Source organism: Protopterus annectens, chromosome 3.part1 (assembly GCF_019279795.1).
Source record: "Protopterus annectens isolate FY-2018-M chromosome 3.part1, PAN1.0, whole genome shotgun sequence".
Taxonomy (NCBI): domain Eukaryota; kingdom Metazoa; phylum Chordata; order Ceratodontiformes; family Protopteridae; genus Protopterus; species Protopterus annectens.
The window spans coordinates 1560255670-1560274816 of record NC_056732.1 but is presented as its reverse complement, the minus strand read 5'-3'; the positions used below and the strand labels follow the sequence as shown (position 1 = coordinate 1560274816).

The following is a 19147-nucleotide window of genomic DNA, read 5'->3' as shown; positions in this document are numbered from 1 at the left end:
AATCTGTGTGAATTATCAAAGGTAACAGCTGTAATGTAGGAGCACAGAACTGACTGTCAGTTAGGTCATTATAAAATATTGTATGTAAGTTAATAAATATTTATGCACCGACTCCCTAGTTTAACAGTACTGCTTTCCAGAGATCTGGTTCACAATTGCCATTTCTGCTAAGTCTTATTGCAATGGGTAGTCCACCAAAGCTAGATGTCACTTAAAAGTGAGTAGTAACTGCTGATATTTATTTAACAAGATTTTGAAGATCTTCGGACAGTAAGCACTGTGGTGAATCTGTTTAGGTGTTATATTTCTATTGCAAAGAGACTTTTCTGCATAATTTTTAATAATAATACAGAGAGGCTGCTCTAGAAAATTGTATTTGATGTTACTTATGTCAGATTATCTTCATGTAGTTCTTCTGTATCATTCTAGTTTATTTAAAATAGCGCTGTGTAGCTTACATGATATATGCACATTGATACTATATGTTATGCATATTATTTCATCTGAAGTTGTTTTCATTTGATGTTCAACCTGTGGGAGTTGGATACAGCACGGATCCATCTCGGCCATATACTCCGGCATTGGATCCGAAGTCCAAGCTCCTCCTCCACCCATAATGACCCGCTCTCCATCCTCCCCTCAGATCTAGTTTGCCACTCATTTTGAGCAGCATGGGTTGCAGTTGGCCCAAGCAGCTCCAAGGTTTTTTCACTAGTTGTAAATTATTTTCTTAGATCTTTTCTTCATTTTTCTGCTTCTGCCTACCCTTTCTCTTGTGCCTTTCCTATCCCTGCATTGAGCATTTCGGTTACTGTAAAAAAAAAAAAAAAAAAAGTCTTCCTGCTAACTTTCTATCCTCTTTCTTTTCTTTCCCTTTTTGAGAGTGGGTGTGTGTCCACATGCCTATATTTTTTCTTGTCCCCATGGCCAAGACTCCAAAGCCGGGGTTCAAGAAGTGTACAGAGTGTGGGCATAAGGCTCCTTCATCTGATGTCCACACTCTTGTGCATGGTTTGTCTGGGGATCCCCCATCTTGATTCCCCCTGTTCGATTTGCACGGGCTTCAACCCCTCTGCACTTATTGACAAAAAGAATAAGCTCATCTTGAAGGGCCTTCTTCCTCCAATGGCTGAGTCCTCGTCTTCTGCTGCCCCAGCATGTGGGTCTCAAACTCCTGACAAGAAGCCTGGGGATGGAGAGAGGGTCAGACACAAGGAGTGGGATTGGCCAAGGAAGAGATCTCCTGAATGGTCTTTCTCAGCTGAACTGCCCACTAAGTCTAGGACTGAGCTAGCCCGGGGTTCTCCTCAGCTCTGGTCCCCTCACTTCTCCCTGGAGCAGGAGAGTTCTCAGGCTAGGTCTCCTGCCTCTGGCTTTCCTTGGTATCATTCCCATCTGGGTTCGTGGCTTCCTCGGTCTGGTCCACTAGGAGCCTGTTTGAAGTTGAGGTGGACGTGATAATGTTGGTTTCTTTGAGCCCAGATTCAAGTGGGAGTCTTGCCTGCTCTGTCCCCCTCAGGGGCTGTGAGTACGCAGTCTGGTTTCCTCCCAATATCTCCTTCTCTGATCCAGTCTTCAGCTTCGGAGTCTTTGGGTCTGAGGTTTCCAAGTGTTGAGGCATCAGTGTCGATGGTCCCTTGCACCTCAACACCAACAGTTATCTTGAGCAGTTCAGCTCTGATGTCGTCAGAGGGAACTGACTCTCAGAGCCATAGCTTCAGTGTCAGCTTCAAGGGGCTGGCGTCGACTGTGAGGCTTTTGGAGTTGTCCCTTCCCCTCGGGGCTTTGGTGCTGGGAAGCTCAGCTCCGACTTCCCCCCTCGGCTTCTGGGCCAGTGGCCCAGCAGGCACCGATGCAGACGTTTTCAGCTATGGCTGTGCTGCCTTCTGGGGTCCACTTGCCTTCAGCATTCAAGTTGGTAGAGAGGTTCTTCTTGACTCCTTCGAGAGCCTTGACACCTTTGTCTTCAGATTCCATCCTTGCTTCTTCTGTTTCTGGGCTAGAGTTTTCTGTCCTGCCACATCAGAGACAACCTGCTGCCAGACTGCCCCAGGAGGTTCCTCTTTAGGAATCCTCCGAAGCTTCTGAATCTTCCCTGGAGTTTCCTCCTTGGAATCATACGTGCAAGAGGAGACACTTCGATTTCTGACCGGAATCTCTCACTGATGATACAGACTTGGATGAAGGGGAAGGCTTCCCTCGTCATCCCCTGATGATGTCTCCTTTGGAAACATCATGGAAATCCTATCCCAGAGAGCTGGGTGGTCTACCCTGAAGGCCAACCCCGACAAGTCTGTATTTCTGGATGCATTTGGCACAGGACCTGCTACTTCTTGGGTGTCCCCCCCTGGATCCTTTGGTGGATCTTATTTCTAGTAGGGCATGGAAGGAATTGGACATTGTCAAGTCCATCCCTAAACACCTGGATATGGTTCTCAGTGCTCCATCAGACAGGCCCCTTTGGTCAAAGGGTTCCCCATTCAATGCCATGGTGGTTGCGGCAGCCACCAGTAAGGAGCTGGCCCAGGAGAGCTCCTCAGTCCATCCTCCAGACAGGGAGTCTAAGGTGATGGACCACTTTGGGAGCCGACATATGCTTCAGCCACCTTTGCTCTGTGTGTGCTGAACTATTTGGCTGAAGTTATTAGACTACAGAGGGACCTGGTTAAGGAGGTCTCTGAGTCTGCCCTGGGGTCCATGTTGGCAGAGGAGAAGAAGGTTTTCTCCTGACCCATGCCCACCCTAACTGCCATTTCTAACAAGTCCATGCGACTGCTTTCTCATGCGACTGAGGGTGCCTATAGGGTTGCCGGGATGGGTGTTGCCATTAGACATCACGCCTGGCTCTGGCTTTGTGCTTTTTCAGAAACTTTTAAGGCGTCCTTCACGAATGCTCCTTTTGACAGCTCAGCTTTGTTTGGCAAAACTGTTTGTGACACTCTTACCCAGAGTAAGAAAGACTGGAAGACGTCTGCCATCAGGATCCACTTCTCTACCCTACAAAGATCCTTTTTGAGGAATCAGATTGAGGTCAAGAAGATGTGGTTTTGGAAGTCTCAGGGTTTTTCTCAGGATGCTCAGGATCTATTTCCCCACAGGGGCAAAGGGGATATGACAGACGCTGCCCTCATTGCAGAGGGAGTCCAAAGAATGAGGGGTCTAAAGATTCATTCTTACACTGACCCTTTCAGCAATCTAGAGGGATTGTCTGATTGCTTTGCTCTGGAGACAGTCCGGGGGCATCTATCTCTGCACCCAACAGCCTGGGAGTCCATCACGAATGATCATTGGGTGGTGCAAATCATATCCAGAGATTACTCCATCCCTTTTCCTCATCCTCCCTCCTTGACGAGACACCTCCCTGATGTTCCACCTGGTCAACGGGAGGAGGCAGCTCTAGAAATTGCCAGGCTGCTTGAAAAACAAATCATCCAGCCCATCTCCCCAGTCCAGTCTGGATCAGGCATTTATTACAGGTTCTTATTGGTGCCAAAGAAAATGGGGGGACTTAAGACCCATCCTGGATCTTTCTACCCTGAACCTGTCCGTTGCCAAGACAAAGTTTTGGATGGTCGCCCTACATTCCATTCTGCCCTTTCTGCAGATGAGTGACTGGATGTGCTCAGTGGACCTTCAGGATGTGTACTATCATATCAAGAGGAACAGACGCTCTGGATGGTTCTTCTGCTTCCAGCTGGAAGCCAGTCATTTTCAATTCAGACTGCTGGAGATGAGGGTGGTGCTTTTGGCGTTGCAAGCTCTCCATGCCTTTCTTCCTACTGGGACGATTGACATCCAGAAGGACAACATGTCAGTAGTCTGGTACATCAGCAAACGGGAACCAGATCTTATCCCCCTTTGCCATGAGGCCATGAGATTGTGGGAGTGGGTGTTCTCTTCAGACCATTTTCTAGTGGCAATGCACATTCTGGAGAAGGCCAACATTCTAGCGGCCAGGCTCAGCAGATCTATTCTAATGCCTTACGCGTTGTCTGAATCTGTCAGCAGCAAACATGATCTTCCAAAAGTGGGGCCATCCTTGCTGTGATCTCTTCGCCTCTCCTTCCAATGCAAAATGCAGCGAGAATTTCCCTCTGATTCCCCCCTCCAAGGGAGTCACCAAGAGACACTCTAGTCCATGCTTGGCCTTCTGGTCTACTTTCTGCTTATCCTCCTCTTCCTCCGATCCCCAAGTTGATTCAGAAAGCACAACAGTTGAAGAGCTCAGTTGTCCTAATTGCCCCATTCTGGCCTTGTCAAGTTTAGTTCCCTACTCTGAGGTCTCATATACTGTGTCCTCCCTGGACTCTGGATCCAGATCTGGACCTGATCACACACCTATCAGTGGTTCCTCACCCGGATTTAGTCAGCCTGAAGCTCACTGCTTGACTGTTCCAGTTTCCCTGATGGCCAGGACTCCTGGGCTCTCCTCTCCTGTCAAAAAGATCTTGGTTGCAGCTCATAAGGCTTCCACCAGAAAGATCTATTCCAGCAAATGGAAGCATTTTCCGATCTGGGCTTCTCAGCAGGATCTGGATCCCCTTACAGCCCCGGTCCCTGCCATTTTGGATTTTCTAGCCCATATTTGTAATAAAGGGGCTAGATTTTTTACTATTAAAGTTCAATTGGCTTCGATTTCTAATTTCCATGTGGGTGAGAATTTGGTTTCCTTGATTTCGTCCAAGCTCTGCAAGGCCATTTTGAAGGGTACCTTTCTTCTTTGACCTCGTATCAAGGACTCCATGCCTTCTTGGGATCTAACTCAGGTTTTACAAACCTTGATTTCTCCTCTGTTTGAACGAGCTGCCACTGTTGATTTATAATTCTTATCCTGGAAGATGGCTTTCTTGGTGGCTGTTACCTCGGCCAAGAGGGTTTCTGAACTACAGGCATTATCTATCAAGCCCTCTTATTTGATCTTTCATAAAAACAGTGTGTCTCTTTGGACTAACTCATCCTTCTTACTGAAGGTGGCTTCTGAAGCAAACATTAACCAGGTTACTAATTTACCAGTTTTCTTCCTGAATTACCAGAACAAAGAGGAATATAAATTACACTTATTTGATGATCACAGGCAGCTGCATTTTTATTTGCATAAAACCAAAAGTTTACACAAGTCAGATCAGCTTTTTGTCTCTCTCTAAGCCTCATCTGGGAAACTCTGATGTAATGTGATCCTATCTCGCCTACATTCAATACATATGGGTTCGGAGCCGATCCTCGGCTCCGACTCGGCACCGAATACAATAGAGCGTAGTCTCTTATTGGCTGAGCTATTCTATATCCCAGGATGCACCACCACTAGTTCCCCAGATCTCGTTTGCCGCTCAAGAGCATAGACGTGGTCTCGGACTTCGCTGAGCTAAGTACTTTTAGTCAGATAAAACTTTTGTCTGAAAATTCTCTCTTTTCCCCAAAAGCTGTTTTAACAGCTACTGTTGTGATATTGTGATACTTTTATTGTGTGTGGAAGTTTTGCTTGTGAATTTTTTGAGGTAATCTGTGGTGATTGTGTCTGTTTGTCGACAGGAGGTTCCGTTTAAATTAGAGGGGCCTAGCCCTGTGAAAATTGTGTCATTTTTGGTTATGGTTGTTTTTTCCTGTCAAGTTACTTGTTAGCGAAGTTACAATGTCTAAAGAGCATAGGCCTTCAGGATTCAAAAAATGCACTAAGTGCGGGTATAAAATGTCGATAACAGATGACCACGCGCTATGTGTGTACTGTTTAGGGCCTAAACATCTTCAAGAGTCCTGCAGTGTATGTCACGCTTTTTCCTCTCGAGTCCTCCAAGAGAGGAAAAACAAATTAATTTTAAAAGGGCTGATTGCCCCATCCTTTGAGGAAGCTTTGACTTCTGGCTCTCCTACTTCCCAAAGGAAAAAGAAATCGTCGGCTCCGACCAGTCCGTCGGAACCGACAACAAAAAAATCTAGGCAGGCTTCTCCTTCGGCTCCACGGACTTCGGAGCCGAGGGTGGAACGGTCTGCCTCGATGTCTCCTGCCTCGACTCCTTCAGTTTCGGAGCTGAGAGCTCGAGCATCGAGAGGTGTGTCACCTTCATCGGCTCCATTGTCTTAGGAGCCGATAAGGGTTACATGCTCAGACACTTCCCCCTCGGCGCCGAAGCCCTTGTCGGCTCCGAGAGAAGTTGAAGTAGTGATGGGAGCTTCCTCGGCGCCGATAGTTATGGAACCTTTACGGAGCCGGTCCCCTTGTCTATCGGAGCCGATGGAGAAGTCTTCTCGGACCCGATCGGTTTCATCCCGATCTTCGAGGATGTCCGATTCGGACATAGACAGGGTACTTCAGAAGCTTTTCCAGTCTCCAGTCTTTACCAAATTGATGTCGGCTCCGACCCAGTTGGTACTGGAGCCGACTGCCCGTCCTACGTTGTCGATTCCTCCTCCAACAGCCTCGGCGCCGTTGGAGTCGGTGCTGGTGGATCAGGTCGAAGTAATCGAGTCGGCTCCGACTCTTACTTCTACCCCGTCTCTTGGGTCGGGGTTCGGAACGGGGACCTCCTCTGTCGGCCCCGGGGGGGGCGCTTCGGGCCCGATTCTTTCGGTTCCTAGCCTCCCCCTCGGTGCGTCGGCTGCAGGGGCTCCTACGTCCGTTGTAGCCTCGAGGGTTGGACCTTCCCAGGATTCTGGGGGTCCGGCCTTTGATGCTATGAGGAGTGCCTTAGCCAAATCTTCTGTGGCTACTTCGACTTTTTCACCACCACCTTCCATGGATTTGGAAACTGGTGCTTCCGGAGTTCCCCTGTCTCACAGCGGAGCCCCTAGGCCTGAGGATACCCCCACTGGTGGTTCCCTTCTTCCTGGAGGTTCCTCCGACGCGCTTTCGGAGGAACCCCCCAGAAAGAAATTGTGTAAGAGGAAACACGTTGACTCCCCTGATGAGTCTCTTACATCGGATACCGACCTCGATGATGCGGAAGGGTCCCCAAAGTCGTCCTCGGATGATGTCTCCTTCGCGGACATATTAGAAATTTTCAAACAACGAGGCGACTGGCAGTCCAAACCCCCTTCTGCTGAGGAGTCGGTATTCCTCAAGGCCTTTGGTGCTCAGCCCTCCGCCTCCTGGGTGTCTCCACCCTTCGATGAGCTTCTGGATTTGATCTCTCGAAGGGTGTGGGAACACCCGGATTCTGTGGAACCGGTGCCTGCTCGCCCCAACAAGTTCCTTTCGGCCCCTCCGGACAAAGAATTTTTATCCAAGGGCGTGGCAGTAGATGCTATGGTGGTGGTATCTGCTACCCAGCAAGATGTAGCAGAGGCTTCGACGTCCGTCCATCCTCCTAATAAAGAGTCTAGGAGTATGGATCGGTACGGCAAGCGTACCCTGACTTCAGCGGCCTTTACGTTAAGGTCACTGAATTATTTGGCACATTTTACTAGACTGCAGAGGGATCTGGTCAAGGAGCTGTCAGACTCCCTCTCGGGTAATTTACCTGAGCAGTTAGCCCAGTCGGTTGGCGCTCAGTTATCTACCCTTTCTTCTTTATCTAACTCCTCCATGAGGCTCATATCGTATGCTGCTGAAGGAGCGAGTAGAGCGGCGGGTACAGGAGTTGCTTTAAGAAGACAAGCCTGGCTTCGCCTGTGTCACTTTGCGGAGGCTTTCAAGTCTTCCTTTGCCGACGCTCCCTTTGATGGGTCCTCATTGTTTGGACCCAAGGTAAAGGACACCTTGATTCGCTGTGAGCAAGAGGGTAAGACTTTGGCTGCTGTCGGAGCCCGGTTTTCCACTCCCTTCAGGCCTTATCCCAAGGCTCGAAGGGGTGGGAAGATGTGGTTTCGAAAATCTCAGAAGCCTTACTCGCCACAGCAGAACGACTCCCCTTCTAGAGGCAGAGGAAGGGGAAATTTTTCTGGAAGACGCCGTCCCAGAGGCGGCGGAGGCCCTCGCAACACTGGAGACCGCGAGTCCTTTCGTGGCTCTCCCTCCTTCCAACATCCCTGAAGGAGTGCCCGACTGTGCAGCTCCGGAGCCAGTCGGGGGTCGTTTTTCGGAGCACCTAGAAGCCTGGAGACAGATTACTCAGGACCAATGGGTGCTTCGAATAATTGCCGGAGGATACACCATTCCCTTAGATCACCATCCCCCACCAACCCGAAGGATCCCGCACCCTCCACCCAGTCAGCGGGTTATAGCAGCCTACGAGGTGTCAAAACTGCTGCGAAAAGGAGTCATCCAACCTGTCCCCGCAGACCAAGCCGGATCAGGGACTTACTCAAGGTTCTTTTTGGTGCCAAAAAAGACCGGGGACTGGAGACCCATCTTGGATCTCAGCAAATTCAACCGATTCGTAAAAAAGTCCAAATTTCGGATGGTCACCTTACAATCCATTCTTCCATTGTTGGAAGAAGGTGTTTGGATGTGCTCCATAGATCTCAAGGACGCTTACTACCACATATTAATAAACTGGGCGTCCAGAAGACACTTACGCTTCAGCCTGGGAGACAGTCATTTCCAGTTTCGAGCTCTGCCCTTTGGTCTCACTTCAGCCCCCAGAGTGTTCACCAAATGTTTGGCAGTAGTGACTGCTCACTTGAGGAGTTTAGGATTCCAGCTGTTTCCGTACCTAGACGACTGGCTCCTAACTGCCACCTCCAAGCATCTACTTTTAGAGAATCTAACAGCCACTATCAAATTGGGCAGTTCCTTAGGGATCACCTTCAATTGGTCAAAATCAGTGCTGCAGCCATCTCAGCGTATTCTGTTCATTGGAGCAGAAATAGATACAAGACAAATGCGGGTCTTCCTTCCTGCAGAAAGAATAGAGACTCTTCAAAATCAGGTCCGGACTCTACTCAAAAGACGTTGGGCCCCAGCAAGGATGGTGTTGCAACTACTAGGCTCCATGGCGGCCGCCATTCTCATGGTTCCCTTTGCAAGACTGCACATGAGGATTCTACAGTGGCTTTTGTCAGTTCAGTGGTCTTACCAGGATCTCCCTCTCAACCACCAAATACTGATTACAGACAAATGCAAACAGGACCTTCGTTGGTGGCTGGTAACCGCCAACCTCAATCCGGGTCAACCCTTTGTTCCCCCACTTCCCGTCGCCACGCTGACTACGGACGCCTCCCGGACAGGGTGGGGGGGGCATTGTCTGGGCAGGTCGGTTCAAGGCACGTGGCGCTCGGACGAGTCTGTTCTTCACATCAACGTTCTGGAGATGAGGGCGGTGCTATTAGCATTGCAAGCTTTACACGACCACCTTCCCCAAGCCGTGATTGCCATCCAGTCCGACAACATGTCGGTTGTCTGGTACTTGAACAAACAAGGAGGAACCAGGTCCTACCCTCTTTGCAGGGAGGCCATGAGAGTATGGGAGTGGGCAATTGCTACCAAACGCTACCTACTGGCAACGCACATTCCGGGGAAGTCCAACGTGATAGCCGACAGGTTGAGCAGAACTATTCTCTCTCCTCACGAGTGGTCTCTAAACGACAAGATAGCCTCACAGATCTTCTCGAAGTGGGGAATCCCTTGTTTCGATCTTTTCGCGAGCCCCCTCAATGCGAAATGTCCAAATTTTTTCACCCTGACTCCTGCTGCGGGGGTGACACCCAAGGACGCTCTAGTCCACGATTGGCCCTCCGGCCTGCTGTATGCCTTCCCACCTATTCCCCTTCTTCCGAAGGTGATTCAGAAGGCGATTCGTCTAAACAGCAAGATGATATTAATCGCCCCGTTCTGGCCTCGGCAAACCTGGTTCCCCTTTCTACGCAAATATGCGTTAGACGGCCCTTGGTTCCTGGACCAGCTTCCGGACCTCTTGACTCATCAGTCGGGACGACTCCACCAGTCCCTCCCTGCACTCAGGCTAGCAGCCTGGTTACTCCTCTTCCAACCGTAGTGAGAAACCATTCCTTAGCCCCAGAAGTCATGCACATCTTATCCTCGGCTCACAAGGCTTCTACCAAGAAAATATATACTGATAAGTGGAAGAGGTTTGCCATCTGGGCCCAATCCCGGGGAGTGGATCCAGTGACAGCTTCCGTGTCAGAGGTGCTAAAGTTTTTAGCCACTCTATTTAACCAAGGGTCTTCGGTGTCCACCATTAAAGTACAATTGGCAGCTATCTCTAACTTTCATGAATGTATTAATCCTTCCTTAATGAGCAACAAGTTATGTAAGGCTTTCATTAAAGGAGCTTGGCTGTTACGTCCCCCTACTATTCATCCGGCACCGCCATGGGACCTTAACGTAGTGCTAGGGGCTTTGACTTCGTCCCCTTTTGAGCCAGCAGCTACCTGTGAATTAAAATTCCTTTCTTGGAAAACTGCCCTCTTGGTCGCCATTACTTCAGCTAGAAGAGTTTCAGAGCTCCAGGCCTTGTGTATTAACCCACCATACTTGGTTTTTCACAAAGACAGAGTGTCCCTCAGACCAAATCCATCCTTTGTCCCAAAGGTTTGCTCTAAATTGGCTCTTCGACAGTCACTAGAACTTCCTGTCTTCTTTCCCAAATTTTCAGATAGGTCTGAATACGTCTTTCACTGCTTGGACGTCCATAGACAATTACGTTTTTATTTGGATAGGACGCAAAAAACCAGAAAGTCAGACCAGCTTTTTCTGTCTTTCTCTGATAACAGATTAGGTAATGCGGTCACTAAAGTCACTATTGCTAAATGGATCAGGGACTGCATTACTCATATTTATACATCCTCGAATAGGAAACTCATAGCTCCGATTAAAGCTCATTCCACTAGAGCTATGGCTACCTCAGCAGCATTTCATTCTAAACTTTCTATTGATGACATTTGTGCGGCTGCCACGTGGACCTCCTCACATACTTTCATTTCTCACTACAATTTGGATGTGGCATCCAGGGGTCGAGCTTCCTTCGGTTCCACAGTTCTCAGGAGTGTTTTCCAGTGAGCCTCCCAGGAATAAGGTGCTAGGGACGCTGTCCCATATGTATTGAATGTAGGCGAGATAGGATCACATTACATCTTTTAGTTATGTACTTACCATAACTTTAGATGTATGGGATCCATCTCGCCTACATTCCTATAACCCACCCGCCATCCCCCTGCCTCGTAGATCAGGAGAGACCGGTCGAGTCTAAATCCAATTTTTCCTCTCTTGAAAGACCTGAGTATGTTATTCTAATGGTATGTCTCTGTGTCTATGAGTGCGGACAAACAAGATCTGGGGAACTAGTGGTGGTGCATCCTGGGATATAGAATAGCTCAGCCAATAAGAGACTACGCTCTATTGTATTCGGTGCCGAGTCGGAGCCGAGGATCGGCTCCGAACCCATATGTATTGAATGTAGGCGAGATGGATCCCATACATCTAAAGTTATGGTAAGTACATAACTAAAAGTTTCTAAGGTTGCATTTGCTAATTGGATCTGTGAGTGTAGTTCTTTGGCCTATCGTTCCAAAGGTTTGTCTCTACAGGGTCCCATCCAGTGCATTCCACCAGATCAGCATCTACTTCTGTGGCCTTTTGGTCCAGGATACCTATTGATGATATCTGCTGTGCTGCTGCCTAGTCCTCTTTGCATCCATTTATTTCCCATTATAAACTGGATATTCTTTCAAGGAGCAGGGCATCTTTCAGCTCAGCTATGCTCCAGAACATCCTTCCATGAGGGCCTCCCAAGGATATTGCAGCTAGAGACTCTGTCCCACAGGTTGAAGATCAAATGAAAACAACTTCAGATAAAGAAGTTATGTACTTACCATAATGTTCCATCAGAGTTGTTGCTTTTCGTTTGTCTTCAACTGTCCCTCCCTCTTTCCCCATGCCCTTTTTGGCTGTGTAGTAGACTGGTCAGAGGCAGCTGTAGGCGTCTTCTTGACTGGATTTGAGCCTCTGTGCGCCAGTGCCCTTTTTGGTCAGGGTAGAAATGTTTTTCTTATACTATTAGGGGTTGGTGCTGTTCTGCTTCATACTCAATGTGAGGGGAGGAGGGAGAGTGGGACATTATGGGTAGGGGAGGAGCTTGAATTTCAGATCCAATGTTGGAGTATACGGCTGAGACAGATCCATGCCGGATCCGAGTCCCACAGGTTAAAGACAAATGAAAAGCAGCAACTCAAATGGAACGTTATGGTAAGTACATAACTTCTTTATTATATATATGCTAATACTATATATAGTACTATATATAGTACATGAAGCACCACAATTTTGCATCAAGAGAAGGCAAAAGATAAACTTGTTAAGCACTTTTATGAAGTCAGAAAAGTGTTTAACAAGCTTTTGCTAAAACACCCATAAGTGCTGTTAAGATCAGATTTTGCTGGGGATTGACACTGAACACTGTCAACAGACAAAGGACAGTGGCAGAAAGTAAAATAGTTTTAAAAGCTGTTACACACTTCACTCTGACACACTTGTATACAAAAGTGTATGCCCATCTTAACTGTCACAATAATTATGCCTATATAGTTGTAATTTGGACTTAATTTTCAGTGCAAGAACTACAGAGGGCAATGCACAGCACTAATATAATTAACTAAATTAAAACAACCATTGAGCTCACAAGGTTATATTATCTCTAGAAACCTGCTGTGGCTGTAGCTACAATGTAAATTGTTTCATTGTCTTATCAAGTTTTGCCTCCCTGTCATATCTTTGGTAGTTTACCAGGTTCTTTAATGTTTAGCATTCTTTATGCACTCTGAAAGTTTCTAAACAATTTTCTGATCAGGCATATTTTATCAAGCAAAGGAGAAGGTGTGGATGATAATTAATAAAGAGTTGAATTAATTTATTTGAGAGGGGAAGAAGACAAGCATTGAAGTGGGATGCATTGATTCTTCCCATAGAACAAGGTGCTTTAGGATTACCTGATTTAAATGGATACTTTAGAGCTATGCAGTTAAGACTTATGTACATAACACAAGCAGAAGGATATAAATTAAAATTGGAAAGGATTATTATGAAATGGAAGAGTTTGAGAAATAAGAAGAGAGTGGGATTTTAGATACTGGTCCTTAAGAAAAATGACAACCATACAGAATATTATATTCATAAAGCAGAAAGTATTCTAAGAACTAAGCCAACACAGGAACTGAGAAAGGAGATTTTGCCAATAGGGATGACTGCAAGTAAGGGTGCATAAAATCAGCAAAGGGGAACTGGGATTTACTGAAGAATATAATCAAAGGAATTAAGATACTGGGAGCAAATAACTAGAGAGGGAAAGGTAATAGAGTGTGATGAGAAGCTTAAGTTGTGACTGCAGGTTAGAGATTGTCTTCCTTTCCAGGGATTACTTTCAGAGTATAGGCACCCATGTATGCAACAAAGTCAGAAAGATTTAAGAATTTTGTTAGAAGTATTTGTTTAGGTATTTTATACCACAAGCAAATTTCAGGGAATTTTTCCTCAGGTAGATAATAAATGCTGATGGGCAGTAGAAAAGTAAATAAGAACATGTATTTTGGCAGTGTAACAATTTGGCAGATATTCTGAGTACTTTGTCAGAAATATCGAGGGAGCAAATGGCTGCAACTAAGGAGATGATTCTTTTGAGGTGGGACATAGGATCTGGATTGAACAGACATAGTAAGGCCTTAATAGGTTTAATGGTGTTGGCCTCTTCAAAAGCAATTACTAGGAAATGGAAATCTAAATCTAACCCAACTGTAATTGAAGTGCTAAATATTATCAAGGAGATAGAAGGACTGGAGTGAGATCATTAGAAAAAAGGAAGGAGCAAATTACATAGAAATAAAAGGAATTAGTGGGAACAATACATGTAGAAAAATGTTTAGGGGCTTCCCTACACATGCCTGAGATGGAATGGCTTGAGTGCAGACCCCCGCCACACACACACACACACACACACACACACACACACACACACACACACACAAAAATACAAACTGCATAATAATGAATGCTTTTCTACACTGGAAATAATTGCCTGTGCGATTTCTAATTGCACACCAGCAATGAGTAACTTCTTTAGGGAGATTTCTCCCTTCTTCAGTTTGGTGCGACTGTGGAGTTGGTATATGTAGGTTCAAAAGTTAACACTGCACAACTTCCAAATGACCTTATGGATGGGGGAGTAACAAGTTGAATCTATCAGTGGGACTATAGTGGCTAAACTTTGAAAGGGCAAACTGGTCTGTCACCTAGCTGCAACATGTGAATCTACTAAAAGCAAGTCTGTTTACTCCTTTTCAATATTTTTTATGTAAGGATCCAAACCCTCTGGAGAAAAAAATAAACATCCTGATTCAAATCTTCCCTTTATAGGGAAGATCACTGAGAAAGTGATGTATATGCAAATTCATTTCTGTTTGAAATCTCATTATCTTTTTAACCCATTCCAGTTTAGGTTTACATGTAAGCATAGCACTGCAACAACTCTTATTTGGGTTGTAAATGACCTCCTTGTGGCAAGAAATGAATGTTTGTTTTCCAGATAGGTCTTCCTTTACATCTTGGCTACTTTTGACAACTTGTTTATTGGCTGTCTGTGCATTCATCAAAACCATAAACAATTTAGCTATTCGCCGTCCAGCACCCCTTCCGTATGTACCCCCCAGCCACCCCCCCCTCCACAGCAGACTTACTCAAAGTAATCATAGCTTCTTCATACAAGACCTCAAACTCAGGATGTAATGTGATCCTATCTAGCCTACATTCTTTACAGATGGGTTCGGAGCCGATCCTCGGCTCCGACTCGGCGCTATACAATAGAACGCAGTCTCTTATTGGCTGAGTCACCTCATATCCCAGGATGCACCACCACTACTTCCCCAGATCTCGTTTGCCGCTTTCCAGCATAGACGTGGTCTCGGACTTGGCTGAGCTAAGTACCTCTAGTCAGAAACTTTTCTGTCAAATTTCTCTCTAAAACTCACCCAGAAGCTGTTTTAACGGCTAGCGTTGTTGTGTGATTGTGTTTTGGTACATTTTTTGTGGAAGATTGTGTATTTGTGTTGGTGAAAAGGCTCCGTTTTAGTTAGAGGGGCCTAGCCCTGCCTTAGGCGTTTAAATTAGAGCCTAGTTGTCGGTGTTAACTGTCTTTTTTGTCTATAATTGTTGTTAAATTTTTCTTTTAAACCATGTCTAAGGAACGTAGACCTTCCGGTTTTAAAAAATGTGTTAAGTGTGGTTACAAAATGTCTATAACGGATGATCATTCCTTATGTGTTTATTGTTTAGGTCCCAAACACCTCCAGGAGTCCTGTAGCGTTTGCCACGCTTTTTCCTCTCGAGTCCTCCAAGAGAGGAAAAACAAATTGATTTTAAAAGGGCTCATTGCCCCTTCTTTTGAGGAAGCCTTATCCTCTTCTTCTTCCCCTTCTGGCAAGAAGAAAAAATCTTCGGCTCCGACCAGTCCGTCGGACCCGATAGCTAAAAAGTCTAGGCAGGCTTCTCCGTTGGCTCCACGGACTTCGGAGCCGAGGGCGGAACGGTCTGCCTCGATGTCTCCAGCCTCGACTCCTCTGGCTTTGGAGTCGAGAGCTCGGGCATCGAGAGGCGTGTCACCTTCATCGGCTCCACTGTCTTCGGAGCCGATGGGGGTTACCCGCTCAGACACTTCCACTTCGGAGCCGAAGTCCACATCGGCTCCGAGGGAGATTGCAATAGTAGTGGAATCTTTCTCAGTGCCGATACGCCTCGAGCCTTTACGGAGCCGGTCCCCCAGTCTTTCGGAGCCCGCGGAGAAGTCGACTCGGACCCGGTCGGTCTCTTCTCGTTCTTCGAGGATGTCCGATTCAGATGTAGACAGGGTGCTTCAGAAGCTTTTCCAGTCACCGGTCTTCGCTAAATTGATCTCGACTCCTGCCCAGTTGGCTTTGGAGCCGATCCCCCATCCTTCCATTCCTCCTCCGACAGCCTTGGTGCCGTTGGAGTCGGTGTTGGTGGATCCGGTCGAAGTTATCAAGTCGGCTCCGACTCTAACTTCAACCCCGTCCCTCGGGTCGGGGTTCGGTACACGGACCTCCTCAGTCGGCCCCGGGGGGGATGCTTCGGATCCGATCCTTTCGGTTCCGAGCCTCCCTCTAGGTGCGTCGGCTGCGGGGGCTCCGGTTACTGTTGTGGCCTCGGGTACGGGACCTTCCCAGGATTCTGGGGGCCCGGCATTCGATGCCATGAGAAGTGCTTTAGCCAAATCCTCTGTGGCCACTTCGACCTTTCCACCACCACCTTCCTTGGGCATGGAGACTGGCGCTTCTGGAGTCCCCTTGTCTCGTGACAGCGGAGCCCCTGGGCCTGAGGTTACCCCCATTGGCGGTTCCCTTCTTCCTGGAGGTTCCTCCGACACCCTTTCGGAGGAACCGCCCAGGAAGAGACAGTGCAAGAGGAAACACGTCGACTCCCCTGACGAGTCCCTCACATCGGATACCGACCTCGATGATGCGGAGGGGTCCCCAAAGTCGTCTTCGGAAGATGTCCCCTTTGCGGACATTCTAGAAATCCTTAAACAACGAGGCGACTGGCAGTCCAAACCCCCTTCCGCTGAGGAGTCGGTGTTCCTCAAGGCCTTCGGGGCTCAGCCCTCCACCTCCTGGGTGTCTCCGCCCTTCGATGAGCTTCTGGATTTGATCTCTCGAAGGGCGTGGGAACACCCGGATTCTGTGGAACCGGTGCCAGCTCGTCCCAATAAGTTTCTCTCGGCACCCCCGGACAAGGATTTTTTATCTAAAGGTGTGGCTGTAGATGCTATGGTGGTGGCATTTGCCACCCAACAAGATGTGGCAGAGGCTTCGACGTCCATCCATCCTCCTAATAAAGAGTCTAGGAGCATGGATCGGTACGGCAAGCGTACCCTTTCTTCAGCGACCTTTACGTTAAGGTCTCTGAATTATCTGGCACACTTCACCAGACTGCAGAGGGATCTGATCAAGGAGCTGTCGGATGCACTCTCGGGTAACTTACCTGAACAGTTAACACAGACGGTTAACTCTCAGTTGGGTACCCTATCCTCATTATCTAACTCGTCCATGAGGCTCATTTCCTATGCGGCCGAAGGAGCGAGTAGAGCGGCTGGCACAGGTGTTGCTCTACGGAGACAAGCCTGGCTACGCCTGTGTCATTTTGCAGAGGCCTTTAAGTCTTCCTTTGCCGATGCCCCCTTTGATGGGTCCTCATTGTTTGGACCCAAGGTAAAGGACACTTTGACTCGCTGCGAACAGGAGGGTAAGACCTTGGCTGCCGTAGGAGCCCGCTTTTCCACTCCCCTCAGGCCTTATTCCAAGGCCCGAAGGGGAGGGAAAATGTGGTTCCGTAAGTCTCAGAAACCTTACTCATCGCAGCAGAGCGACCCCCCTTCTAGAGGCAGAGGAGGGGGAAATTTTTCAGGGAGATGCCGTCCCAGAGGCGGCGGAGGCCCCCGCAACACTGGAGACCGCGAGTCCTTTCGTGGCTCCTCCTCCTTCCAGCATCCCTGAAGGAGTACCCGACTGTGCAGCTCCGGTGCCAGTCGGGGGTCGTTTCTCGAAGCACCTAAAGGCATGGGAAGATATTACTCAGGACCAATGGGTGCTTCGAATCATTGCCGGAGGTTACTCCATCCCCTTTGTTCAACCACCCCCACCAGCCCAAAGAATCCCGGACCCACCACCCAGTCAACAGGATCACGCAGCCAACGAAGTATCAAAGCTGCTTCAAAAAGGAGTCATCCAACCTGTCCCCGCAGACCAGGCCGGATTAGGGACTTACTCAAGATTCTTTTTGGTGTCAAAAAAGACCGGGGACTTGAGACCCATTTTGGATCTCAGCAAACTAAACCGATTTGTAAAAAAGTCCAAATTCCGGATGGTCACTCTACAATCCATTCTCCCGCTTTTGGAGAAAGGAGTTTGGATGTGCTCCATAGACCTCAAAGACGCCTACTATCACATTCTGATGGATCAAGCGTCGAGGAGACACTTACGCTTCTGCCTAGGAGACAGTCATTTTCAGTTCTGAGCACTGCCCTTTGGTCTCACCACAGCCCCCAGGGTGTTTACCAAATGTTTGGCAGTCGTGACTGCTCACTTGAGAAGTCTAGGATTCCAGGTGTTTCCATACCTAGACGACTGGCTCCTAACTGCCTCCAGGCATCTACTCTTGGAAAATTTAGCAGCCACTATAGCTCTGGGCAAATCCTTAGGAATCACCTTCAATTGGTCAAAATCTGTATTGCAACCATCTCAGCGTATTCTGTTTATCGGTGCAGAAATAGATTCAAGGCAGATGCGAGTCTATCTCCCTGCAGAAAGGATCGCGATGCTTCAGTCTCAGGTTCGGGCCTTAATCCTCAGACGTCGTGCTCCAGCAAGAATGGTCCTACAACTGTTGGGCTCCATGGCAGCCACCATTCTTCTGGTCCCCTTGGCAAGGTTGCACATGAGGATACTTCAGTGGCTCCTCTCAGTCCAGTGGTCTTATCAGGACCTTCCCCTCAGTCACTGCATTCTGATCACGGACACGTGCAAACAGGATCTTCGTTGGTGGCTTTTATCCCCCAATCTGAATCAAGGGCGACCCTTTGTTCCCACACTCCCCTCTGCCACGCTGACTACGGACGCCTCCCAGACAGGGTGGGGGGGTCATTATCTGGACAGGTCGGTCCAAGGCACGTGGCAACCCGACGAGAGTCTTCTTCATATCAATATCCTGGAGATGAGGGCGGTGCTTTTAGCGTTGCAAGCACTACACGATCACCTCCCCCAGGGTACAATTGCCATTCAATCCGATAGCATGTCGGTAGTCTGGTACTTAAACAAGCAAGGAGGAATCAGGTCCTATCCCCTTTGCAGGGAGGCCATGAGAGTATGGGATTGGGCGATTGCTACCAAGCGTTTTCTAAGTGCAACGCACATTCCGGGGAAATCCAACGTGATAGCCGACAGACTGAGCAGAACCATTCTCTCCCCTCACGAGTGGTCCTTGAACAACAGAGTGATAACACAGATTTTCACAAGATGGGGAGTCCCCTGTTGCGATCTCTTCGCAAGCCCCCTCAATGCGAAATGTCACCACTTCTTCACTCTGACCCCAGTTTCGGGGGAGACCCCCAAGGACGCTCTAGTCCACGACTGGCCCTCCGGTCTACTATATGCCTTTCCACCAGTTCCCCTTCTTCCCAAGGTGATTCAGAAGGCGATTCGCTTGAGAAGCAGAATGATATTAATCGCCCCATACTGGCCTCGGCAAATCTGGTTC

At 48.1% G+C, this 19147-nt stretch overlaps 1 protein-coding gene across 1 annotated transcript in view; it reads left to right on the top strand.

The window, feature by feature from the left end:
• The window catches only part of LOC122797804 (SCO-spondin-like), a 4708783-nt gene that overhangs the window by 4520795 nt on the left and 168841 nt on the right, over positions 1–19147 (top strand). The window lies entirely within an intron of this gene.